General features: G+C 38.7%; 1 protein-coding gene and 1 non-coding gene across 5 annotated transcripts in view; both read right to left on the bottom strand.

Moving 5' to 3' along the window:
- LRMDA (leucine rich melanocyte differentiation associated) overlaps positions 1-27,226 on the bottom strand; it is a 1,028,511-nt gene that overhangs the window by 171,687 nt on the left and 829,598 nt on the right. The gene's annotated exons all lie outside the window — the stretch shown is intronic.
- LOC113259298 (U6 spliceosomal RNA) lies at positions 15,733-15,839 on the bottom strand. The gene has a single exon (XR_003317546.1). It is a non-coding gene; the product is annotated as a U6 spliceosomal RNA (small nuclear RNA).

The following is a 27,226-nucleotide window of genomic DNA, read 5'->3' on the forward strand; positions in this document are numbered from 1 at the left end:
TTTATGTCTCAGTGGAAGAAGATAAATTTTCTCTTGGCTTTGAGAATCTGAGGGATTGAGAAACCCAGCTAACCACAGCACCTCTCTCTTCATTCACAATGCTTTACCATGGGTCGTTTACTTTCTACATTCCCTTTCAGCGGGTTTTTATAAATTTAAGCGAAACAGACAGCATGTCTGTGTTCTGCTTCTTTTGCAATACGATGGCAACCAAGTGATTAGAAATTGTCTTTGGGTTGGTGTAGTCGGTGGAAAATCATTGAGGTTTGTTGTGAAATTTGTTCTCAACTCATAACTCAACTAGACACTGAATGGCTATTTTCCCAACTTCAGACCAGGCTGCTAAAAAGTACTGGCATCCAACTAAAAATATATGTCAAGGCCAAACCCCCATCCTGTGTGTATGTGCATGTGCATATGTGTGTATTTAACACAGTCTAGAGTTCCAATCCAGGAGCAGTAAGGCTACTTTACAAACTAAAACCTGAGCCCAGGAGTCAGGGTTATGATTATTTTTTCTGCCCTCCCCCATTTTTCCACCTCAGCAAGGCCTTGTGCTTTCGCCTCCCGTTAAATATTACGGACAATGTTTCCGTATGTAAAGATACTATGACTTGCCTACTCCCATGTCATATTTTGCATGCAGCACCATTTATATAAACCAATTGATCATCTTTCTTGAACCATTACGATCTGCCTAGACCTGCACTAGGGTCTAGGTCTTGGGGATACAAGGGAAGAACAAGGCAAGAAATCGATCTCGCGATGCATCTGAGGAGAAAGTATGTGAAACGTTACAGAATCCTACAGGAGGATAGATGAGTAGGAAGGCATGTGGGACATCAAAGTACATAGCTAGAAAATGGTCCAGACAAAGTTTTGTAAAGAAAAAGGGGTTTTCATGGGACTGTGAAGTACTACTGTGAAGTAGGAGACAGGATCCAAAGAGTTAGAGAAAGGGGACATTCTGTCCTAAGCACAGTGACTGGATTTGAGGGTGGGAAAGCAGAGTATGGGTCTCCCCTGCGAGAAGGGGTAGATGAGAAGGATGGGACACATCATGACGGCTCGGAACACCAACAAGGAGAGGTGAACAGAGAATCCATACCAGTTATTGAGAAAAGGTGAGTGAGGGGCGCAATGGTGAAGATAAAACTTTCATTTTCCGACTACTCAGAGTCAATTTTAAAAGAGGTTTCAGGTAGACAATGCACATTACCTTACTGATATATATGGACAATTGTCACTTGTACTTGGGGTTCTCATTAGAGAACTGAAAACTTAACGTTCCCCTTTTTTCAATTGGCACAAACAGAAAAATGAAGACAACCAATCTTAAATAAATGACTGTTAAAATGATATAAAAAGATTCCTAAAGGACATCAAATAGTTTGAGAATCACTGGCAAGAAAATTTCCTTTATAGTCAGAAGCCAATGTGCAGGGTTACTCATACCTTGTAAGAGCAATTAATCAGATTTGCTTTCCTGCCTTAAACCAGGACAGGCTCAGGAAAAGCACCACTGGTGGCAAGTAGGATAATCAGCTTTTCAGAAAGGTGACCCAGGGTGCACCCATACCAGAACCCCCTCCTCCAAAAAATAATATATATACATGTATAACTACTTTGACATAAAAATACATGAAAAATGGGTTTATTTGAAACTCTATCATTGTTCTATAGTATTTACCTTTTGGTTACATAAATCCTATTATGTAAGACAAAAAGTAGAATTAGTTAACAGTGGCAATTAACCATAATTAATAGGACTGACTAAACAGATCATAAATGTGAGAAAAATATAACATTATTTTTATGTTTCTCTCCTCTGATACAAATTTATTTAAACTCTTTTAAAACTTTTTATTGGGTATTTAAATTTGTAGGCTATATTGTTGTATATGTTTAAAGTACATAAATATGAGACTTTTTAAAGGGAGAATGAAAATACGATATAAACAGATACTACCTATATTTAGTAAAAATAACATGTCTTTCTCTCCCATATTATAGTACAGTATTTTTACTCTTGCTGTTTCCTTTTCCAATAATGCTTCTCTGGACTGCCTGCAGCCGTCAAGATACCCTTCCTTTACATGGTGGTAAAGCTGAACATAGTGACACGTAAAATTCCGTTCCACCTGTGGCTATGCTCTTATCAAGCTCACATTACACTGCTCTGGTGTCAGGTCGATATGGTGACACCAAGCTAAACAGCCTATCAACAAAAGCAGTTCAGCATGGAACACTCTGGTGTTTCCTTACTAGCAAGAGCTAGGGTTTTAGACTGGAATCAGTTTCTCCAAAAACTCTTCCTCCACTTGGTATCTACATGCCTATTTTGATGGACCAGAAGTCTGTCAATCAGCTTTGTGGCACGTCTGAATTCATGACAGAAACTCTCCATGTCCAACATGCTCATCGTTTTTAAAACACTATGAAGCGTATTAGATGTCATCGTAAGTTCAACTTCTTTTTCTTGGGGCAAATGATTTTAAAGCACTGAGGTAATGCAAACTTGTGAATTCAGAATTTTTCCTCAACTTGTAAAATCAAAGTTGGATTCTGAGTAATGACAGTTTTAGTAAATAAGGAAATTGAGAAAGCCCTGTTTGATTTGGCTGTCCTCTGGTGACAATTTTGTTCATTTAGAAGCAGGTTTATTTATTTATTTTTTTAAGATTTTATTTATTTATTTATTTGACAGAGAGAGAGAGACAGCCAGCGAGAGAGGGAACACAAGCAGGGGGAGTGGGAGAGGAAGAAGCAGGCTCACAGCGGAGGAGCCTGATGTGGGGCTCGATCCCATAACGCTGGGATCACGCCCTGAGCCAAAGGCAGACGCTTAACCGCTGTGCCACCCAGGCGCCCCTAGAAGCAGGTTTATTTCTAAAAAATCTTTTTTTCCCCTTTATGTATGAGTTTTTATCATATCCTACACAGAACATCAAATAACTCAGGTATAATTCTTTCCTAGGCTCCCTGTGGCCTCTTCATAGATCATCAAAGAGTTTTGGAGAAACAGCAGATAAATTTCTGTTTTACTATAATTCTGTCCTCCATTCTCATTCCCAATGTATTCCCAATTAGTGAAGTACATTCTTCTTACCCCACTCTTTGAAGATAAGATTTAGAGCAGGCCAACATTTTAACATCTTTTCTACGGCCCTCAATAGTGATAGCCATTTTGTAGGAACATACTTAAAAAGACGAATTCCTTCCATTTTGATCAAGTCAAAAGCTCAAGTGCTTCTGTTTTGAGGAAGCTAAACGTGGCCGAAAACTTCATTTTGCAAGTTTCAACATCACAGGTAAGTAAATCACACCCCTTTTTAGCAATGTTGCAGACAAGCTGTAAGGATATTCAGCAGATGAGACTGTTTCATTTGTCTGATAAGAAATTTAAACACTGAATGGAGTTACCAATACCTACACTGCCCACTAATATGCAGTTAAATAAGCAAAGTCCAGCTTGGATAGGATATCTAGGATATCGACAATCTTTTGTTTCATGGTTTCTGCAGTTTCATTAAAATCTTCAGAAATCAAGAAGGTGATCCAAACTCCAATTTTCAAGTCTGAATACTGAAGAGTTAGAAGGAACATGACCTTGTTGCTGTGGCTCAAGGAATCACTTGGCATGTTAAAGAAAGCATGGTTGTTGGTCAGATCTGACTAAATTAGCTGTATTCCATAAGAGGGCAATATATCTGTTACCCAGTATATTTTAACTGAAATTTATAAACCAGGCAATATAACTTAAATTCGTGTCATCAAGAGATCAAGGGAACAGTACGATGTCATCGAGAGATCAAGGGAACAATACGATAACGCTACTTGCTTGGGTGTTATACCCAAGATAATTCAGCAGAGACTATTTTCAACTAAGCATTGGTGTCTTCTTGGGAGACACAAAAGCTTCTGACTAATTTAGAAGTTCTTATGTCTCTCATCCTAAAATGGTGAGATTCAGTCTCCCTATGTGCTTTCACATCTCCTTCTCCACCATGTTCAATTTTCTGCACGTTTTGCAAGATGCTCTCCTTTGGTTATTGATTTCCCCAATCTAGTTTTATGAGTCCTTCCATCTGTCACTGTTGAACGGTCATTTAACCTTCTTTTTCTGGGGTTTCTAGGTCATGCTGGCATTGATATTATAGTCACCCTCATTTTCATTATCTGAACTCTTAGAAAATATAGTCACAATATTCACAATGTCAAAACTTAAACTGGTGCCATGGTGATACAAAGCACAACAATTAATCAACAAACAGAGTCAAAGATAGATGGACCGTGAATAATCGTAATTACAATTTACTTAAGGCATACACTCAAGTTGCATCAACTGGTGTGAAACAACAACAGTTGATTCATTAGTGTGAACTTCAAATCATGGTTGGCAATAGAAGGGGGAAACACAGTGACAGCAACTAAGGAAGATAAATAATCTATGCTTTATCTATTTGACACTAAAAACAACATTGCTTTCTGCATCTATATTTGGGCTGCCATATGGGTTTTATACTTTTCCCTGAACCTCTGGCATCTATCACCAAAAAATAAGATTTTCTGTATCCCAGGGATGGAACTTCTGAGATATGGGACTCTCAGTTCTAAAACCAGGACACTTCCTCATGCTAGCAGGACTCAAACATTATTCAGCATAAAGTCTTACAAAGTTTGAAACAGAAAAGAGTCATAAAGCCAATCATCTTATCAAGACATGATGAAACAATACATAGAATAGGCTATCTGGTAAATTGTGGTCCATATTTGAAAATGGGCTATGTGAGGAAAAAGATGTCTATCTGAGAACTGACCAATTGGACCTACCCAAAGGTGAAGACATTCAAGATGGCTCAAACCAATATAACTGATGATCATGACTTTAAAAAATATAGGAGGAACAAAATCTGGTGCAGATGACAATAAGTCTCTAACTTTACTTTTATACATTATCGAAGGTAAGCTCTCAAATTCTAAAGTACATACTGAGACATTAATAAACCCCTCTTCTAATGGGTTTAACTATCTAATTTTTTTTGTTATTTATTTTAAGTAGGCTATTAGTGAGTCTTCCCCCCCTCATATAGCCAATGCTGATTGGTTGTTTCCAAAACATATTCATCTGAATATGACCCCATTTCTATTAGTAAGGAATTAAACTTTTTATTTGGGGAATTATATTCCACTTTAGGGGAATATATGAACATATTTAGCTAAACTCAGTGGAAGCTTCACCAGGGATTGTTCCTGCTCATTCATCAAAAAGGATCTAACTTATATCTGGAGCAGTACTTCCCAAAATACAGAGACACTATGTTAAAAAATTGTGTAGTTAAATATACTTGAGGAACACTGGGTTTAAAGTGTCAAACAGTATTCCTTATTATATATTCCACATATTTTTTAAGATTTTATTTATTTATTTGAGAGAGAGAGAGAGCGAGTGGGGGAAGGGGTAGAGGGAGAGGGAAAGAGAGAACCTTAAGCAGGCTCTACACCCAGCATGAAGCCCAATGCAGGGCTTGATCTTATGACCCTGAAATCATGACCTGAGCTGAAATCAAGAGTCAGACGCTTAACCAACTGAGCCATCCAGGTACCCCCACTTATTTTTTTAAAGGCTCATGTGCAATGAGCACATTAAGAGTTCGAAAACACTTCTCTGAAGCAGTGTTCCACAAACTATGGTTTGGGATACACTGATATAAATAAAACAAAATGTTAAAATAGGACTCTGTTTTAAGTTCAGGTGAAGTCCCAAGACAATAAGAACCAACTAGACCTATATACCAAGACAAAGTGCTGAATTACCCAAACAGGACTGTGACAGAGGTGTCTGAGTACTGGATTTGCAAACCCTAGCTGAACACATCTCTCTATATTCTCAAAAAGATGCTGGCTAGGCTATGAGAAGAGTTTGGAGTGAGAAGTGGGGATTTTTTTTTAAAGATTTATTTATTTTAGAGAAAGAGAGAGAGAGAGAAAGTTGGAGGATGGGGAAAGGGAGAGAACCCTCAAGCAGACCCATTAGCTGAGTGCTGAACCAGACACGGGGCTTGATACCTGGACCCTGAGGTCATGACCTGACCCGAAATCAAGAGCCAGATGCTTAATCAACTGAGCCACCCAGGCACCCCAAGAAGTGAGGATTTTGTTAAAGAATTTTTAGAAACTTTTAGATTTGCCTGCAATGCTTTACCCACATGGAAAAGGGTTAAGGGTACCTCCCTCATGTCAAGCAAATGACAGGGAGTTCAGTGGCTCACTTAGGTAGCTTACTATGTGCTCCCTGCACTTTCAGGGTCAGAGGGAACTGATTTCTGATTTAAACATGAAAACTTTAACAAGTGAAAGAAAGACTATGGCTGAAGCTGCCTGCTAGGTGGCTCAAGAAAAGAGGCCTGCCTTGAGGATCTAACTCAACCTCACTACTAGAAAGTCAAAGACCCATATCTCCATGGAGGAAGTGAGGGCCAAGTGCAAGACAAAGCACCCTAGGACAGTCTTGGATCCTGCGCTATTGGAGGTAAGGAGACCTCAGCAAAGAAAAGTCCCCAGATGCCCAGGATATAAAGAAGGAATCACAAGTGCACAGCCTCAGGAGATGGATTCATCATCAAGAGAACTGCAACCCAGAGGACCCCAGCAGTTCATGAAACAGCCTGCAAGGAGAAGGGCCAACCTAAACATCTGCCACTGGAAGAGCAAGCCAGCAGATGAGCACTAGCCAAGCAAGTTTGATCCTGCCTCCCACTTCTCTCCCATCTCCCCACCCAACTTACCTGGTATGTGGGAATGGGGAGAAGATGAAAGAATAAAGGAAGAAGCTACCTAGCACACAGAAGATGCATTGCCTATGGATGAATTTTAGAGCTTTCATTCCTACCCTAGACTTCTCATATTCATAACTGAACCAAGACTTGTTTGGAGACTTAGGTACAGAGGACTTATTATTATCTAAGAGTGAGTAGTAAGCTCTGGGCACCCACTGAAATTTTATTCAGAAGCAGAAGAATATTAGTCCTACTGAGTGAATTTAGAAAGGCAGTTGTGAGGAAAAAGTAAATTTGTGTTACACCTTACCATGTAACACTAAACTAACATTTTATTTCCTGTGAAGTACCTGAGGTTGAGCCTATCATTTGGTGACCCAGAGCTCTACTGCAAGGAGAAGAAAGGCAAGCACTGCCTTGTGTCTTTATGGCACTTCCAAGTCCAGCATCTCAACTGACTCTCCCAACCCTATGAGGCAGCTGGATACGTGTGACTGTTCCCATTTTACAGAGGGAAAACCTGAGGCTCCAATCTGGGACTTGACTTAGCTAAAGTCTAAAAGCTTAAGCAGTGGCAGCTCTAACTTTAAGAATTCTTGTCATCCAAACTCCAGCTTCAGTGCTTTTTCCCATATATGCTATTTTCTTTAAAGGACAGGATAAGAGGTCACTTATAAATACTAGAATCCACTTCTCTTACATGATTGGAAATAATTTCTCAGTGAATAAAACTGAAATAATTATAGCTGTTAGGTTTTTTTTAGATAGCAACATCAGCTTTGAAATAAAGTCAAGAACAGCATAAAACAATATGACCTCAGGCAGAGTAGATTAAAGACTTTTTCCAAATCCAGGCTGGTTGCTCTTTATAGCTGGATGCATTTTGTTTTTCTTCCCTTAAATAATTTTTGGTGGTAGTGTGTGTGGCAGGGGGTGGGGGGGGAGGCTCTTTGATTACACTAAAACAAAATCTTGTGTACAAGCAACTCCTTTGGCATAAAGCACGAGGCCAATTATCACTTTTTTTTCCTTCCATTTTTTTCCCCACTGGCACAAAATCTAAGAAAAGCCTCAAGGTGCAAATGATTTGCAGTCTATTTAACATCGTGGTTATTTATTTTTATGAGAGCTCATTATTGCTCTTTACCCTAAATGATAGGTACATTCTTGGCTCCATTTCCCACTCTTTGCAAGCCCCAGAACAGTGGGGTTTTTTTCCTCTGTATTTCTAAATAATCTTCAATACTTCGTCAATTGAACATTTAACATCTCATAGATGATGTGTTGGACCAAGGCATAAGATCTGTGAAATCCAGTAGTCTAAGCCAGAACTTTGTGCCTATCTTATGCCATTGGAGTTATTTCTACTCCTATTTTCACCAAATATTCCTTAAGAGAAACATTTTCCATCTACATGTCCTGATCCAGTTCCTAGGAACTGAAAAAATGTTGTTGAACTATCCATAACCCTATAAAGGTCATGTTACCACTATCCCTTTTTTAAGACAAAGCACACTGAGCCTCAAAAAGGTAAAGTGATCTTCCCAAGTCATAGAGCTAGCTAAGAGAAAGTCAGAACTTGAATCCAAACACCCTGAGTTCCACTGTCTGTGTGCTGATATTACACTCCCTGTTTTTGGCAATTCCTTCCATAGAACCCTGTAAGCTCAAAGGAACAGAGCTATGGATATTTTGTTTACTTAACCCAATGAATAAAAAACCTTGTTTTTAAGAAACAGAACTCTAACTTTTTTCATGGAGGAAAGTTGTTTATGCCAATAAGAAAGAGAAGGGGGGATAAAGAACAGATAAGGAAAACAGTAAAGACAAAGACAGAAAAAGTGGGAGGGGATAGACAGAGTAATGAAGAGCATTCCATGTTATCAAGTCCAGTCATCAAACTGAGTTTGAACCTGCCTTTCCAGTTTTATTTACCACTTCATCCTATGCTCCCATTAAACTGGTCTATACTATACTGGCTATATTGAAGATAAGGAACTAAAAAAAAAAATGTATTTGTATATTGAGCTTCTATCCTGCAACCTGCTAAATTCACTTATTAGTTCCAGTAGCTTTTCATAAATTCCACAGTATTTTCTATGTAGATGACCATTTCATCTATGAATAAAGACAGCTTTAATTCCTCCTTTCCAGTTTAGATGCCTTTTCTTTCTTTCCTTTTATACTTGTCTCACTGCAATGGCAAAACCTTCAGTACAATGCTGACTAGAAGTAGCAAGCATGTATCTGTATATTTTTAAATAACAAAAATAATTATTCTGCAGGTATTGGGTAAAGCCTAGGGAAGTTATAGGTGAATAAGAATCAGTCCCCAACTTAAGGATGTCAGACCTGGTGGAGGACCTCTTTTTAGTGGTAAGATGGACAACCAAATAAAACTCGAAAGATAAAGCAGGAGAGGTCCTTGAATGATAAAAGTGACAAAAGCAGCAATAGGAGCCTTAATATTTACAGAAGGATTGATATAGGCCAGGATTTGTTGAAGGTTCCTGATATATATTAACTCATTTGGCTCCTACATCTTGTCCCCATTTTATAGGTAGGGAATAAGAGACACAAGAAGATAAGCGACTTGTGTCTTTATAGCCAGTGTTCTTAAGTGCTCGACTAAATTGCCTTCGTCTTCATTAACAGGTATTGAGTGTCCACTCTTTGCTAATTACTATGTCACTTTCAATTACTTAAATTATTACAATAATCTTGTTTTATAAATGAAGGAACTGAGGTTCATAGAGTTTAAGTGACCTCTCCAAGGTCACCCAACTAGCGCAAGACTCAAACTGAGGTGTTCTGACTCCAAATTCAATATCCTTTCTACCACCCTCTGATTCCTCTTCAAATAGCTAATATTTATATAGTACTTTGCAGCTTACAAAACTCATTATCACATTTATGCCTTAAATGGCACTTAAAGGAATTGAGATTTTATTCACTAGGTGAAGGAGAACCTTGGTCAGTTGTTAAGAGACGGGAAACTGTGAAAGACAGAAGAGGTGTTTCTGGAAGGCCAGGGCAGCATTGTGCTAGACGGGTTTGCCAGGGCAAGTGCACAAGCCCAGGAGTTAGGAGACACTGCAACTCTCAAGAGGATCCACAATCACCTCTGAACCTATGAGTCCTTCCCTCCAAACTCGTTTGCCAGTCAGGAGAAGTCCTGTTTTAAATAATGTTCCTGGAGGGAACTCCCAGAAGAGCAGAGATAATAAAAGTATTTCTTATGTCACTTCTTCTCTCTGCATTTAACTTTCAGGAATACTTTTGTTAACTGAGAAGAGCACACCAAGGAACCATTATCACTGATACAAGGAGAAAACGGACGGTAGATTTCCTCAGCCATGTCCTGTCAGTGTCAACAATTTAACTAAACATATAATAGTCATAACCTCATCAGTGCTAAATTTTCTAGGTTTCTGGCACATATCTCTTCATCCCCCTCATTAAGTTTATAGAGTGTTCTTTGGTACATTTGCTCAGTACGAGGATTTCATTTTCAACTGGCATATATTGGAGTCAAATAGGGGAATGATTTTTCTGCCTTAAGTAGTTAGCAGAGTAAGAGAATATATGAAATGGACCAATGCCCAAATCCAGGTACTTGGCAAATAACAGCAGATAGATTTGACCCCATCCATCACAATCCTGCCCCATTCACCAGGGGTGGGTCCAACCCAGGTAGGCCAACCAAGCTAGAAATATGAACAGTTATTTTGTTTTCATTATCTTCCTTGCTGCATGCCCTGCATACTATCCCTGCTCAGGGACTCCCCTCATTCAGAAAGAGAGTCTTGAGGTTCTCATGAATACACTCCCACCAGGACGGTGACTCCAAACAAACTTCCCCAACCCAGATCTATCCCAATCCCCCTTCACTTTATCCTAATTTTAACATGTTAGCATTATATACTCAACTAGGTTAGATGAAAATGATTGCTACAATATCATCTAGGCAAATATTTAAGGGATAGCAAGCTTAATATGATTTCATTCTCAGGGGTATCTACATTTTAAAAAGGAGTACCCAGAGTCAGGAATGCCCTAACCTATAGATGAAGTTAAACTAAAAAGATAGAGCACTGCAGAGCTTCAGGGTGGGGGTTCTTCCAGCATCCATCAAAAATGCCCTGTGAGAAACAGCTAAACCCCATCAGCATACTTATACCTCAACTCTCCATCTGTCACATAGGGATATAACCCTGACTTTACAGGATTATTATAATATAGGGATATAATATGACCTCACAGGATTACTGTGGGGATTAAACCACTTGGTTAATCGTTGTTACAAACCTCTCAGAAAGCAATAAATTACAATGCAGAAGTGACAGGTTTCTAGTGACTTCTGAGTTTTGCCTTTTATACAAGGAACACACTTGATCTACCTCCATTGGGGTCTGAAGAGATGGGAAACCCCCTGCACATTGAGTCTTTTTCAGTCAGATAGGATTGTGACTTTTAGCTCTACTGCTTGCTGGGTTCAACTACAGATAAGTTATCCAAGCTCTAGCTTCTCAACCACCCATAAAAATACAGCCCCTATTTCTTGGATGGGCTGAAGAGAAAGCACCTTTACCACTGGCAGAAGAGACCACCTGGGACCTACTCACTAAGTGGTCATAACCAACACTGTGTGAACCAATAACTGAGCCAAGCACGTGCTTTAGGAAGAAAGATAAAACTTGCCACTATTTCACTTTGAACGAGAGCTCCACTCCCAACCATAACAAATCTTTATATTTTTATCTAGAATGGGTTTCATAGCACTTCAAAGCCTGCTGTCTTCCTCCCAGGATATTAAGGCATAGTGTAAACCTTCTTTCACTACTCTGCATTCCTAGTTTCCTCAGAATATTAGAGGTCTACTTGATTATCTATAAATAAATTCTAGATATTTGAGGGGTATTAAATTATGGGGAAATGAGGCTTTCATAATTCCTGATCAAAATGTCACAGGAGGATAGTACTGAAGAATATCTCAGGACATTCACTTTATTTTACAGTGTGGGGAACGGAGGACTGCACTTAAAGCTACATACTGGAGTTATGAAGCAGCTCTGAAATGCAGACCTGCAGACAGTGTATCCACTCTACCATATAGTGTCTCTTCCCCTCTGTTGTGCATGCCACTGGCACTAATGCAGTCAGGAGGTGCCCTTTCTTATAACTACCCTGTTTTGCCATTGTTCACTAGGAATTAATAAGTAAATAACATCCCACCCATATTTTAATCTTCTTCTTCCCTACCCATGGTTTTCTCATGTTTCCTCCTCAGATTTCAGGTCAGTGCTATGAACTAATAGGCTTTTAATTCAACACTTTTGCAATGACCAAAGGAATGGATGAATAAATGGCTGCTCAAGTACGTGTTACCGGCACCACGGCGGTCTGTTTGTGGAGACGCCCATGTTCTCTGTTATAAGATACAACCACTAGGACACTGGGGAAAATGGGGGTGTGGAGGACAGCTCAATGGGCCACCTGCAGTGTGTTCTGTGGCCTATAGCCAGTGTGCATGCGCTGAGAGAGAAAAGAGAAGGGACCTCGCCATGGGGATAGGAAGAATGCTGCCCCCTGCCCAACCATCTCTGTGGTGGTGAGGCTGATGACAGCATGCAGAGCACACAACTCTGGCTGGATGCCAAACATCTGGGTGCAAAACCAAGCAACCAAGTTGTTCAAATCAAAGAAAATCTAATCAACAAATATTTTCAATGCCTACTATGCGCATTTGGACAGCTGTGGTTAGAATGGATGACATTTGAGTCTGACTCAGCCCCCCAAATTCCACGGATCTCTGTTCCAGATGCCTGATATATTAATTAAATATTCATGTCGTGAACTGAGCATCTGTTGGCATATGTTGATGTACAGACAAAACCAAAAGTAATGAATCATTTCTCCAGTACGTTAATGGTACCCTTGTCAAGCTCCCTAGAGTGAGGCTAAGGATAGTTTACCTCAAGCCACTGGGCATTTCTAAGACTGCTATCCCTCTTGCTGTTTCCTGCCATGCTCCCTCCCATAGCTCCAGGGAGATATTCAGGTGAGGACACCACCAGAGGCAACATCTTTCTAAAATCACTGGTTGCCTCTAGGCTCCAAAGCACTCAATGCCAAGAGGGAACCCTGTGCATAATTTGGCATCTGTGGTGCTCCAAGAACAAAGGATATAATATCCCTTTGTTTCTGGACATCCTAAAGTTAAAATGACATCTTGGCTGACAATTATGATTTTGCATTCTTTTATAAATCATGTTATTTCTGAAAGAACTTAAAGCAGGTGAATGAATAGTCAGTTGCCTCATTTCTGGCATTTCTCCTATGAGGACTGCCAGGGCCCTTACTAATATTACCACCAAGTATTGCAGTCGTGAAATGAATAAAGTCAGGGGATTTGCTTTTAGCTTGCTTTAGGCCATGTACTGCTTTCATTCTTCAATAAGAAGAAACAGCCACTGAGGTGAAGATGGGAAGACCTCTCCATATGTGATGGCGGTCTCTGATGTTGCAAGGTCCCCTAGCTGTTGTCAAATAGGCTTTGTACACACTTCAGTTAGTATAATGATGCTTGCTTTCCCTGCTTTCACAATGACCTCTAAGCTACTCAAAGTCATCAGGTCCTTCCAGAGGCCTCACCTCCTTGTGGCACTGTGGCACCAAGGACAAGGATCTGCACGGTAATTATGATGGCAAGTGTATGGATAAGAAAAGAGGAACCACCAAAGCCAGGCTTGCTCATAACATTCCCAAAGGGAAATTAGAGGTGAGAGAATCTGGACAATTAGGGGTCTATACCCTGGGGTTTGTGGACCCCTCCTTAAAAGTGTGAAATCGAAGACCCCATTGGTCATTCCCCTTTTAAACTAACCCTGCCCACTCAAGAGGGTGATCTCTGCAACTGGTCTGCTCCATGAGCCACCAGGTTTTCTTACTATGCTCGGCTACTTAAGAAAAAGTACATTAAAAAGTATTTTTCTCAGGAACTTCACCTCTCAATCTCTGCTTCCTTTCCCAGGTATATGAATGAAACTTGACAACTATAGGAAAACCAAAAATTCCCATATCCAGGTATATGCTATGGATAAAATTAGGAAAAGACACCCCACTGGGAGGAGGCACCTACAGACACATAGCTTGACGAGTGGAGCCTGGGCCAGATTTTGATCCTGCTGACTTGCCTCCTTGGTTTATGGAAATCTGGTAGTACTTTCTCACCCTTAAACCCAGAAGCTGGATTAGGTTCTAGATGATCTGTCTCCTCTCTTCTGAGCTCCACTCTGATCCCCTTTGCTATAGAAAACCTCCTAAGGCTCTATTCAAGAAGAAAGCTTCCCAAACTGCTTCATCAACAACTAAGGTTTCAACCCACAAGTCCGAAATCCTTTTAGAGTCTCAACCCCACCCCCAGCCCAGTAATGACCTCACAGAGGAGAAAGAGTTTGGGAGAGGGGTGGAGTATATCCATACCTCCTCTTGCCTCTACCCACGTCCTACTAATTTCATTGCTTGCACTCTTAACCTTGTTCTACCTTTCTCGTTTGACTCCTTACTACAGTAGTTTTTTTTACTTTACTTTACTACACTAACTCAACTTTCTTGTTACTGACTTTGCTCGTCTGCCCCAAAGTGGAAAGACAAAAATTCTAAAACAACAGTGCCTATACTCTTCCCATGCCAACTCCTCTGTGGAATTTTGTAACCCAAAGATGACCCTAGCCTACATGCTGGAATTTCTTTACCACTGAGGAACTATTTCTGCAAAAAATTGTGAGGTTGTCATGTTCATTTAAAAAATAAGATGATAAAACACACACACAAGCCATTATTTGTAAAATGCCTACAGATGATGAAGAGGAATGCATACCAATATATACACATGTATGCAGATGAATGAGGGAACACATGTGTATGTGTCTACCCATGGAGGCCAAGACGAACCTTTCAACTGAAAAGAGTGGTTAAATACTAAAGAAAATGACAAGAATCAAGAGTGATTTCAAATTTCTTAAAGCTTTTCCTTCTACCACTCCCTCCAGGCTAAAAAAAAAAAAAAAAAGAAAAGAAAAAGAAAAAGGTGTTCTCAGAATTCCATTTAAATTTGATACCTAAATTAGCTTCAATAAGCAGTCACATGGGTGGCAGATATGCAGGGGTTACCAAGCAGGGGTCTCATTGTGGTATGAGAATGATTGCTAGCTAGAAAGGGGGATTTTCTAGTCCTCTTCTGGTATTGCTTACCTAAATAAACTCTGACACCTCCACCCCTCAGTGCTTGATATCTTAGATTCTTTCCAGGGTTTACTAGTATTCTGTGGTTGTATTACTTAAAAGTTATGTGGATATTTAGAATAATGACTACCATGTCCATGATGACCACCAATGCCACCACCATTATCATCCTGACTTCTTTTCTTTCTAGAACAATTTGCAATGGCCCAGCTATATATGTACCTTAAGAAGTGAAAATTGATTTCCCCAGTTTGCAAGGAAGAATAGAGATAGAATTTTTAGTGACTTAACCGATAAATCTGGGTGGTGCCAATTTCAAACTTCACAAATGCCAAAGAGTCCAGTGCAAAACTGTCTCAAATTCTAATGATGGATGACCCTTCTAACTGGGTTTCCACAGTAGCTATCAAAGGTAATGGAAATTCCGAGAAAAACTTGACCTTTAGAGAGCTTGGGCTCTGCTCATGGTCCTGAGTTTGGTCCAGGTGCAGACTTTTCAAATGCTTTTCAAGTACTCCCTAACCTAACAATTTGGGACATTCAGTGCTAACTCAGGGTGTCTTCCTTTTACCACGAGCATGCATGCAACTGTTTATACTACATATGACTTAGAAAGTTGGACGTGTCATTCCTTCACTACACAAAAAAATTAGACTCAGCTTCTTTACCCAAAGATATCCTAAATAAGAAGGTCTTTTTTTTTTTTTTTAATATAGAACACTTCATGACTTTGCATGCTAACCTTGCACAGGAGCCATGCTAATCTTCTCTGTACCGTTCCAATTTTAGGATATGTGCTGCTAAAGCAAACACAAGGTCTATTTGAGAGACAGAATGATAAGTGGTAAAAATCACAGGTTTTGGAATCACACAGGCCAGCAATAACTTTAAATATCTATGTTAAGAGAGGGTAGCACCTGAGAATACCCAGATATATTTTCTGTATGGATTATTCTTCCCTTACCTCATTGGATACAGTTGCTGGCACATAGATATACTCAATAAATATTTATTGAATGAAATTAATCCATTCTCATATTGAACAAATTTACTTTCACTTAAAGGGGACTACATAATCTTTAAGTAATCTGATACTGTGGTCCTTGCAATTTCTTTAAGGTAGAGTTCTGGGTTTGAGATATTGGTGTCTTTGTCCCACCTCATCCATAAAGCTTCCCTGACAACTCCAGTCTACCTTACTCTCTTTTTTCTGACTCCCTGTTGTACTTATTTCAGGTTCCACTCTCTTTGGCACATACACGATATCTTATCTTGCAATGTAAAATGTGTTTCATAAACACATCATCCTTCCTAAGAGCCTATAAGTTCTTCAAGGGCAAAGGCCACGTTTGATATTTATTTTGTATGTCCCACAGCACACAACACAATATAGAGCCCATAGCAGGCTCTGAACAAGTACCTGTTAAATTGAGTTGCATTTTAAGGACAGCATTCCATTGCCAGCGATGATTTTGTTTCAGAGAATTATCAAAGGGCTGTATTCACCACTCATTTCACCCAAATTAAGCCCATGGGTCTCTACACTTGAAGTGCTAGTTAGGAAGCAGAGGATCAGAAAGCAGCTGCTTACTTTCAACAAAGAAGAGATTGCATTTCAGCAATGGATTGCAGGATTTCATGTATTAGTCACTAGCGACTCCTGGACAAACCCTTTGGTGTTATCAGGAATAAAAAGTAACCAAGATATATGTCAAATATCAATTTCCAATTACTTTTCTCTAACACATTTCTGCCACTTGGGAAAACTCCCAAGGGATCTGTTGCCCCTTATCAGCTCAGATCAGGCTTACCTTTCAAACAGTGACACTGGGCAGCACCCAGTGTAGCCTCAATATTACAATGTCCTTCTCTGACACTCACATTCTCTTGTGAAGTCTTCAATATTGGCTTACAATGTCACCGGAGACCTGGCCCAAATGTGGAAGGCCTCCTGATATTATACCCTGAGCCATCTGCATTGGAGTGGGATGGGGATAAAAAACACCTGTGGTGAGCTGTTGTCACTAAGGTTTCGTAAGCCTTAACTTACACTGAGATGTTGAATGTGGGCACAAAGACTCATGCAGCACTTCTGCATCGTCAACTCCAGCCAAAGGGGAAAGAAATAAGAGTCTTAACTTTGATACTCAAAACACAGAACAGCATTTCTACCCTCCAGATCACAGAAAGCAGGCCACAAACTAATTGAAAAAATCTTTGGTATTAGGGATGTTAAAACTGAGGATCTGCAAAAAGCCAGAAATCACATGTCCCCTTTATTACAAAGTAATGGGAAAGAATTTGGAAAAACCAGGAAACATCTCTGGGTTCATAAATCAGCCCAGTTGGAGGGAAACGCAAATGGCCAGCACCTGGAATGAGCCTTCATCTGGAGCCGGAGAGCAGCGTAGGCTGTACACTGTGATTAATGGCTTGAGTGAAAGGTCTCAGTTGAGGCTGAACAATTAACTTGTTCTCTCCACATCTCAGAACTCTCCACAGCATAACTATGTCTTCCCTGATTGTTCATATTTACTAAAACGCAAGCCAGTCTGGGAAGCTTCGAACATGTCATCGGACTATTTCTAACAATTGGGAGAGCCCTAGTGTTTGACAGGACTACTTTCATCAAATCATCTGTGTTGACTCTGCATGCACGTCTCAACCTTTCAGTTCCTTTTCAAGTTTAAGAACCATCTTAAAAGAGGCAATGGCATTGGCCTCGATCTGTCGAAGAGAAAAAAAAGTCAGCTCAGAGGATTGCAAATGGACAGCATATGGCCTGGCTTGTTTCTGGTCATTCCCAAAAAAAGTTCTTAGGGAATTGAATGTCCATGAGATTAATGGTTCCCTCCTGTCCTGCCTTTATCCTCTGGAATAGGTTTCTCTAATCTCTTTCAGACCCTCTCAAGCATTTACATTAAACCAATCACTCCTCCTGAATCTACAACCAAGACTCTGATAAGACCCACTAGAACCTAAGGAAGTCTCCAAACCTCCTTCCCTTTCTCCTGGAAGTAAATGTGTAGATGGGAAAGAAAGACAGGTACCCCAGAACCTAATTTTTTATGTGGAAGTACCCAAGGAGTCTGGTTTCTTCATTTGACCTTCTAAACCTGTTTCATTTGTGACAAATGAATGTACCCAAAGTGGATATGGCTCCACACATAGTAGGACTGGAAGGGTACCGAGTGGCTTGGCTAAGAACATCCACCCCACTGGCTTTCCACAAGAGCTAATCCTTTACCTCCCCTTTACAACCCCATCCACAACCACGTTTGTCAGTGAAGGCATCCTGCCTCCAGAAGATATATCAAACACAACAATAGTAACAACAATGATAACAATAATAGAAACAGGAACCACAATAATATGCATATAGTATTTACTGTGGGCCACAAACTCTCTAAAACACTTCACTTATATCAACTCATATGACCCTCACAACAACGCTACTAAGACAGGTGTTGCTATTATATCCAATTCACAGAGATAGAAAGACAGAATAGTCAAGTAACTTACCCAAGATAACAAAGCCAGGAAGTGGCAAAGCCAGGATTCAAACACAGGTCTCAGACTTAAGCTCTTCATGCTATCCTATAAGACCCTATATTGTAACCATGTTCTCTAGAGGTATTGGTCCCCACCTACAACTGCTGATGAGATTAGAGAAGCAACCCTTCCAGCATAGCACCCACTTAGGAGTCAGGCTTGGTGAGTCCTGTTTCTGCTACACAGTGTGTCACCTCAAAGGAGTTCTGAGTCTCTGAGCCTTAGTTGTCCTCATCTGTAAAATCAGTATGGTATCAAGACCTACCTTATAAGGTTTTTGTGAGAATTGGTGAGATAATGCATGTACAGGACAGCACAGTGCCTAGAACATGGTAGTTGCTTAATAATCATAGTTATGGTTATTATTAATCCGATTAGCTAATATTAACTAAAGCAGCTGGAGAAGATGAGCAGAGACAATCACAGCTTGGAATGTAGATATGAAAAAGCAGATCAGTGTGATGACCCCAAAGAGACTAGGATACTAGGATACTAAGAAGTACTGGTAAGTGATACCTCCCTTCCTGGTCTGACCCAATTTACACAGCCTCCAGGTTAGCTTATCTCCATGAAAGAAAAAGTTTAATTTTAAAAATCTACTATATCAAAAAACAAAAAGATGTCCAGACTGGGAGAATTAGAATATTCTCCCTGCAATTCTTGGTGCAAAAGCAAGACAATGAGGCATCCTTCACAGCCTCCTGTGGCTGCTCCAGCATCAGGCTTGGGGCTGCATCCTTCATTCTGCATTTGCTACGTGCTCTTGCCGACCCCTGACACATCACATTCTTGGCATCAATAAGGACTGGTGCCAGAACACACTAAATTGCCTTTGACTACATTTAACTGATCTAGTATTTTTTTATGATTCTTTCTTGTTGTACCATTTTTCACTTTTGACTTTATAATTCTCTGCTGACTTTAAATAAAGCGTTGCCGGACGACCCAAGGTGGTTTTTAATAGAGATTTAGGGGCTAGGCTGTGCTGTGGTTTGGATTCAGATTCTACTCCAGCAACAAGGGGAAATTAACTAGGTGGTTTCATCTCAAGTGCCCATTTATCCTCAGAATGGACAGAGCGTTTATCTTCTTTTAAGCCTTGTAATCATGACACTACGAAGTGAGTTTCAAGAAATTAAAAATTAGGTAGCAATAGCTTCTCCACCACAAAACCACTACACAGTGTCCTGTCAGCCCAGATGAGTGGGATATACAAAGACAGCAGCGGAGTCACACGCTGAGTGACAAGGAGGAATTTAACCACATTCTGCCCTACGCCAAAGACAATGCTTATTCTCCTTAAGTTGGGGAACTCAAATGACCCCTACACCAGCTATGTCAGCCTGCCTCCAGACACTCCTCCCTCCTCTGTGCTGTCCCTAGTCCCCACTGTCTTCTGCCCAGATGAAACACTGGAAGCCAGCTGGCTCTTGATCACCGGGAAAGGTGACCTGACTAGCAAAAAACCTGAGTCAGATATGCAGTCAGTCCCCAAAATTAACATTTCTCTTTTAGAGGAGAATAATCTTAAGTTAACTGTATCTTGAAAATACTAAATTAAATTTAAAAATAGCTCAGTATGATCTTGGCTTTGTCTTGCTTTTCATGATCGTGCAATGCTTGCTTCATTACAAAGGGATAGACATCACATATAAACCACTGAGAACAAAAGCTTTCAAAATATCTGTGTATCCATCACCAAGCTTACAAATAAACATCTCTTCAGTGGTTCCTCTCAGATTAGATTTCTTTGCCTCCACTTACCACCAGTGGTAAAATGTAACCTTGAACTTTTTCATTCCATGGTTTTGTCACCCATGAAAGGACCCTTTTAAAATATCATTTTAACTGGCATTTTTGAACTTCATATAAATGATCTCATTCAGGAAATTTCTTTCTCTCCCTATTTTATAGATTCATCCATGTTGAATGTTACTCAGCTTTATATAATAAACTATTTGGGTTGTTTCCAGTTTTTCTGTCTGTTTTGTTTTCTCTTGTTTTGCTATTACAGACAATGATATGAATATAGTTCATATTGATCTGAACATGTTCAAAAGTTTTTTCTGGGTTAGTGTCCTGGGTAAAGAATTACTAAATGTTAGGGTTTGCATATATTCAAATTCACTAGATAGTAACAAATTTTGTTCCACAGTAGATACGCTAATTCATACTTCCACTGAAACAGCTTTTGAGTTTCTGCTGCTCTACACCTTTGCCAGCACTTGGTACTGCCAGATTTTTAAATTTTGCTGAATCAGTAAGTACAAAATGTATCTGGTGGTTTTAATTTACATTTCCACATTTAATTTTTTATAGATCATCACTGAGCAGTTTTTAGGTAGTTTGAAAAGAAATTCTTTGTTCAAAATAAGCATGAAATGCAGTGTTTATATTGAGTAGGTGTGATTTTATGGCTACACAGAAAGATACCTGTACATATGGGGCACCTGGGTGGCTCAGTTGGTTAAACGTCTGACTCTTGGTTTCAGATCAGGTCATGATCTCATGGGTCATGAGATCAAGCCCCACATCAGGCTCCATGCTCAGCAGGGAGTCTGCTTGAGATTCTCTCCCTCTGCCCCTCTCCCCACTAGCACATGTGCGCTCTCTCTAAAATAAATAAATCTTTTTTAAAAAAGAAAGATACCATGTGCATAGACATATATGAGTGAATATGCCTATTTCTCTATCTGCTATCATACTTACACTTACAGCAGGACTGGCAAGCTAGAGCTCATAGCACAAATCTGGCCCACTACCTGCTTTTGTAAATAACTTTTTATTGGAACTTAGCCATGCTTATTTGCTTATGTATTACCTAAGAATATTTTCACACTACAATGACAGAGTTGAGTAGTCACAATGAGGACCACCTGGCCTGCCAAGCCTACAATACTTACTATCGGGCCCTTTACAGTAAAAGTTTACTGACCCATGACTTAGAGCGTCTCTACTTGTATACATGGAAGCTCACATTCAACATGTCCCCTCGAATCCGTTCCTGCCAAAATGCCATTCCTCTAAAATGGCTTTACCTTCCACAAAGTTATACAGGCGAAAAACCTCACAGTCATCTCCTGCTCTTGCCTCCTATTCACGTTTACAACTAATTAGTGAATACCACCCAAGTATTCAATCTTCTCCACACTAGACCTGTGAAGTCCCCTTCTCTACATCCATGGCCGGCCCTTTGTTCAAACCTCACATTGACTTAGGCAACCCTTCACCCAGTGACCCAGTCCTTGGTGTCCCCAGGTTTCACAGAACTTGTAAGACTTTACCACATTGGTTTGTTTGAGTTTCTGCCTGTTATCTCCACTTCAACTGTAAATTTTTTTAAGAGGAGGGGAGAGAAGACTTGGGAAAAGAGCTTTCTTGTCAGTATCATTTAACATAGTGGTCCTCAAACTGTTGTCTTTTAGGAATCACCAGAAAAGCTCGTTAAAAATAACAGATGCCAGGGTGTCCCCCCAGGCCTATTGAATCAGAGCCCTGGAAGGAGGTGCTCAAGCATCTTTCCCGTGATGGATGATCCTTGGGAGATTCTTATGGAGGCTTGAGAAGCACATATCTAATCAAAGCTTCCTGAACACTCCCCTTAGTTCTATCCCCCTCTACCACATTGTCCGTGCTGGGTAGCTAACACTGCGTAGGATTCCCCCACAGCTTTGCTTGGATACCACAGCTTCCCTGAGTTTCTCCACACTCCTTCAGTGGCCCAAATAAGCCTGAGTTGAGAGGATACTTGTATCCTTTATTTAAGGCTGAATTCTGATCTTCAATCTCTGTCTTTCATTCAATTGGTAGTATTCCTGGTTAATGACAGGATCGATCCCCTACGCTGAGCAACTTCACTGCTAAGCATATAAAAAATACGAATCTCCTGTTATAACTTAGTACTGCTTCCTTGTGTATATACCATACCACCCCGTACCTGCCTAAGGGAAAAGGCACATAAACATTTGGACAATGTATAGAAGAATTTTTTTTAAATTTTTACTATCTTCTTCATTTTCAACATATTACAGATCATTTAATATGTAAAAAAAAATGTTAATAGAAGGGTTAGACCAACGACGATACCAATAAGATGCTGCTAGTATTTATTAGAGATTTTTCTTATTAGACTTAATTTTTTCCTAAATTGCATGTGACCCATTATCATTATGCTTGGTGGATAATATAACAAAACAAAATTACCAGTCCATTTTACTCAAGGAGAAAGCCTAAGCTTCCTTGGGTTTTATAACACCAAGCATAGCACAAATTTAAGAAATTTTTCCAGTGCTGCACTCAGTGATTTTTAGGGGTCTATTTTCCCCAGAGGCATGTAAGTACTAAAATTGCATTGGATTGCGTTTTGCTCTCAGCGGGTGAGAAAGTGCATAGTCAATGGGTTATTTGCCATTCTTTATTTTCATTTTATGCAGTCACACGGAGGTATCTCTCAGGTGGTTGTTGAAGTTTACTAGACACTCAGGAGCCATCTTGTGCTTTCTCTAAATGACATTTATAATCTATAACTAAAGGGGTTGTCTATGAAGCCATTGGTGCAGTATACCTAAACTCTGCTTGTGTTAATTCAGGTTACAGAGACCAGATCTTTTGCTATGAGATTCCAATACGGGGGGAAATTGCATCCATGTATTTGAACAATATCTGTAGGTCTACAAACAGAGATACAAGGTCTGATTTAGGTGCTGATAATGACAGAAATTTGAAATCAGTGTATAGGGGATAAAGGCCTTCAGGACACGCAGCTCAATTAATAACAAAGGGGCTATGCAAAAATCACACCAGTGATTTTGCTATACCTTTATTTATCTATAATAAAAGGACTAAATTCTGTAAATGCAGTGTTAGTCTGCTTTCTTTCAACTGGATAGCTCCAATTAACCACCATTTTCATGCTTCACTAGGGCTCTGATTATGATGCTCTTAACAGGATTCCTGAAATACTGAAAAAGCCAGAAGTGCTTTTCTTGAATCATCAAGAAAAATTAAAATTCATTCAGTGTAGTTCTATTGTTAAGTGTATGTTATTGGGGGACAGCATGGAACAGAGGGAAGAACACAGACCTCAACATTAGACCTGGTTTTGAACCTCACAAAGGATACTTATTAGCCCTGGGACCTTGGGTAAACTACATAATATCTCTCTAAGCTTCAATTTCCTCGTGTATGAAGTGGGGATAATATCCAGCTTCAGGAGATATTTCCAAGATTAAATGAGACCACGAACATATGTAAAATACCAGCACAGTGCCTGGCTCTAAAGAAACCACTCAACAAATAGCTATTATTAATGCTAACGTCTCCTTCCCATATTCAGTACATCAGTGAGCCATGCAATATAGGCATGTACCTCTTTACTTTTTTCAATGTCTCTTTATTTACCAAAATATTTGATTCCATAAATTTCCCATCCTGCAACAATGACAGAGTATAGAAAGTCTACTGTGGATTCTCAACACTGGATTATTTAAATTTGAAGAAGCAAAGGGACATGTTCAAAAAATCTATTTCTTTATCACAGTCTTTGGGAAAACAAAGTTTCCAAGTCTCCACAATTGTAACAAGTCACCCAAAACTCATGCCCTCTTTGGATCTTTTATTATTTTTACTAATAATGTTATTTAAGTAAAATATTAGCATATTTTACTAAAAATTCAGATGCTGAAAAAGCTAGTCTTTTTGACCCTCTTCTACTCTTTGCCACTCCAATCTGGGTATCCCAGAAAGTAACTACTATAGGGGTTTTGTGTCCATCCTTTAAAAATTGTTTCTATGCATTTGTACACACATGTGTGTGTTTCTATGTGTGTGTGAGAGATTTTGTGCATTTAAATACATAAATTCTATCACAGTGTACAAATGTTTCAGACTCAAATGTCTTTTGCTCAAAAATACACCCTGAAGTCATTCTGTGTTAAAATCTTATTTACCTTACCTTTTTAAAAAATTTACCTTAACTTTTAAAAAACTGCTACATAGCATTCAATATCATGATTTACCATATTTTAACCATTCCTTTCCTGATAGGCATATAATTTGTCTTTGTTTTTTTTGTTAGTTTGTTTGTTTGGGTTTTTTTATTTGTTTGTTTGTTTTTTACCAAAAGGAAAACATTGCAATGAACATCATTCTGTATACTATCCTTTGGACATGTGTAACTTAGGTTATAGGCTATATGAATTTTATTTTGGCCTTTTAAAAAAATCCAATTTATTTTAAATTATGGTTAAAAGTTTAAAAATAAATACAAGAGTACAATGAACAGTCTTTCTCCCACCCTAGTCTTCTCATGTGCCAGGTTTACCCCATCCATAGGTAGTCACTATTATCATCCATCTTTCAGAGTTTTTTAAAAAAACATGGATTCTTGTTGTTCCACCTTTTATGGATAAATAATAGTTGCAATATATATTGTTCTGTACCTTGTTTTATTCCCTTAATGATATATACATAGATTCTGCATAGATTCACCTATGAAGTACAAAGAAGCTTCCTAATTCTTTTGGCAGAGTTACACAATATTCTACAGACTGGATGTACCATAATTTAATGATTTTCAACTGATAGCTCTTTTGCTATTTTCAATGGTTAGCTAGCACATCTACTCTATAATAAATACTACGGTATATATGTCATTTTACAAACGCAATCGTTTCTAGGAGTACAATTGCTGATCTGTTTTTGTACTAGGCTGTTAATCATTTCATTACTGATTTCTATGAACACTTCATATATCAGAAACATACATAATCTATCATTGCCTGTGATGTAATTTCTAAATATTAAGTTCACTGTCTTTTGACTTTGCTTAAAGTCTTTCCCTCCCTATGTAAAATGTTTTTTAATAAAATCAATATATTTTTGATAGGTTTTTTAATAGGTTAAAATTTTTAATAGGTTATGGTTTTAATATTTAAAAAATATTTTAATAGGTTAAATTTTTTAATTTTTTGTTTTTTAAAATTACAGCTTTCTAATGGAGTTCTCTATTTTCTTTACGCACTTTTATGGTTTCTTCTTCATTTCCATTTAAAACGTTAATCCATTTGTAATCTGTCCTGGTGTAAGGTATGAGATATGGAACCAATTTTTTTTTTCCAAATATCTACACTTTTGCCCCAAGAACATGTATTGACTAGTCCATCTCTTCCCTATCAGTCTGAGAAACCCCTATCATGTACTAAATTCCCACATGACACTGAGTTCTCAATTTCCTATTCTATTCCATCAGTCAGTTTAGTGATCTGTGTGCCAGTCCCACATTGTTTTAATTATTGAGGCTTTAGAATGTATTTGATATCCAGTAGAGCTAATTTCCCCCCCTCATTTTAATTCTTTCTCAGAATCATCCCAGCTATTACTATTGCTTATTTTCTCATCTAAACTTCAGATTCAATTTTTCCAGTTTAAAAGGAATAAAAAAATCTTTGGTAGTTTTATAGTTCATAATGAATTTACATTTTAACAACAACAACAACAACAAACCACATTGGCATATTTATGGTCTTGAGTTCTCCTGTAATGTGGTGGGTCTGTCCATAACTTCAAACCTTCTTTTGTATCCTTCTAGAGACTTTTAAAGTTTTCTTCAGGAAGATATTATACATTTTTGTTAATGTATGATTATAACATTCCCAATTTATTACCTTTTATGTTGCTTCTGCAAATGATGTCTTTCATTCAAAATACTCTCCAACTGTTTTTTTTTTTAATTTTATCCAACTGGTTTTTGTTCCACTAATTGTATATTAACTTTATGCTTTACTTCATCATTGAATTCTCTTGTTAGTCTTTCAGTTGGTTCTCTTGAGTTTCCAATTGTCAAATCAAATCAAATCATCTGTAAGCACGGCAGTTTGGCCATATGCTTTCCATTTTCATGTCTGTTGTTTCTTTCTCCTGTCTAATTACATTGGTTAGCATTTCCAGTAAAACATTAAATAATAGTGGTGGTAACAGATAACTTATCTTGTCCTTACATTAATAAAAATACTTCTTATGTTTGCCCATTAAGTTTGACATTGGCTTGTGGACTGACATGGATGCATTTTATCACACTAAGGACATACAAATCTATTTTTATATGCTTTTTACCAAGAATTGTCATTGAATTTGGTAAAGCTCTTTCAGCATCTATGGAATTATGGCTTTCATCTTTAGATCTATTAAAAAGACTGAATAAATGGATATTTTAATATTGAAATTTCATTGTATACTTGGAATAAATTTCAGTTGGCCATGATGTTTTACTCTGCTGTTTATGCTGCTGGGTGTTATTTATAATTCTTTATTTAGGATTTTTGTACCTATATTCATAGCTGAGATGAGTATGTAACTATTTTCTCTGTAATCCTTGTCAATTTTTCTGCAAATACTTCATGCACTTCATAAAAAGAATTTAGAAGTACTTCCTTTTCCATGCTTTCAAACAGTTTAAATAGCTTTGGAATCACCCCTGTGGTATGCAGAAACCAGCTCACACCAGCTCACAAAAGTCAACTGTGCACATCTCTTCCCAACTCCACAACGAGTGATATCATATAGGTATCTTGGAAACAGTCATGGTGGAAAAATTGATGCCACAGAAGTTGGCAAACATTATAGATCAAGGCATTTTTATTTTTTATTAT

This window comes from Ursus arctos, unplaced genomic scaffold (genome assembly GCF_023065955.2).
Source record: "Ursus arctos isolate Adak ecotype North America unplaced genomic scaffold, UrsArc2.0 scaffold_7, whole genome shotgun sequence".
In the NCBI taxonomy this organism is placed as follows: domain Eukaryota; kingdom Metazoa; phylum Chordata; class Mammalia; order Carnivora; family Ursidae; genus Ursus; species Ursus arctos.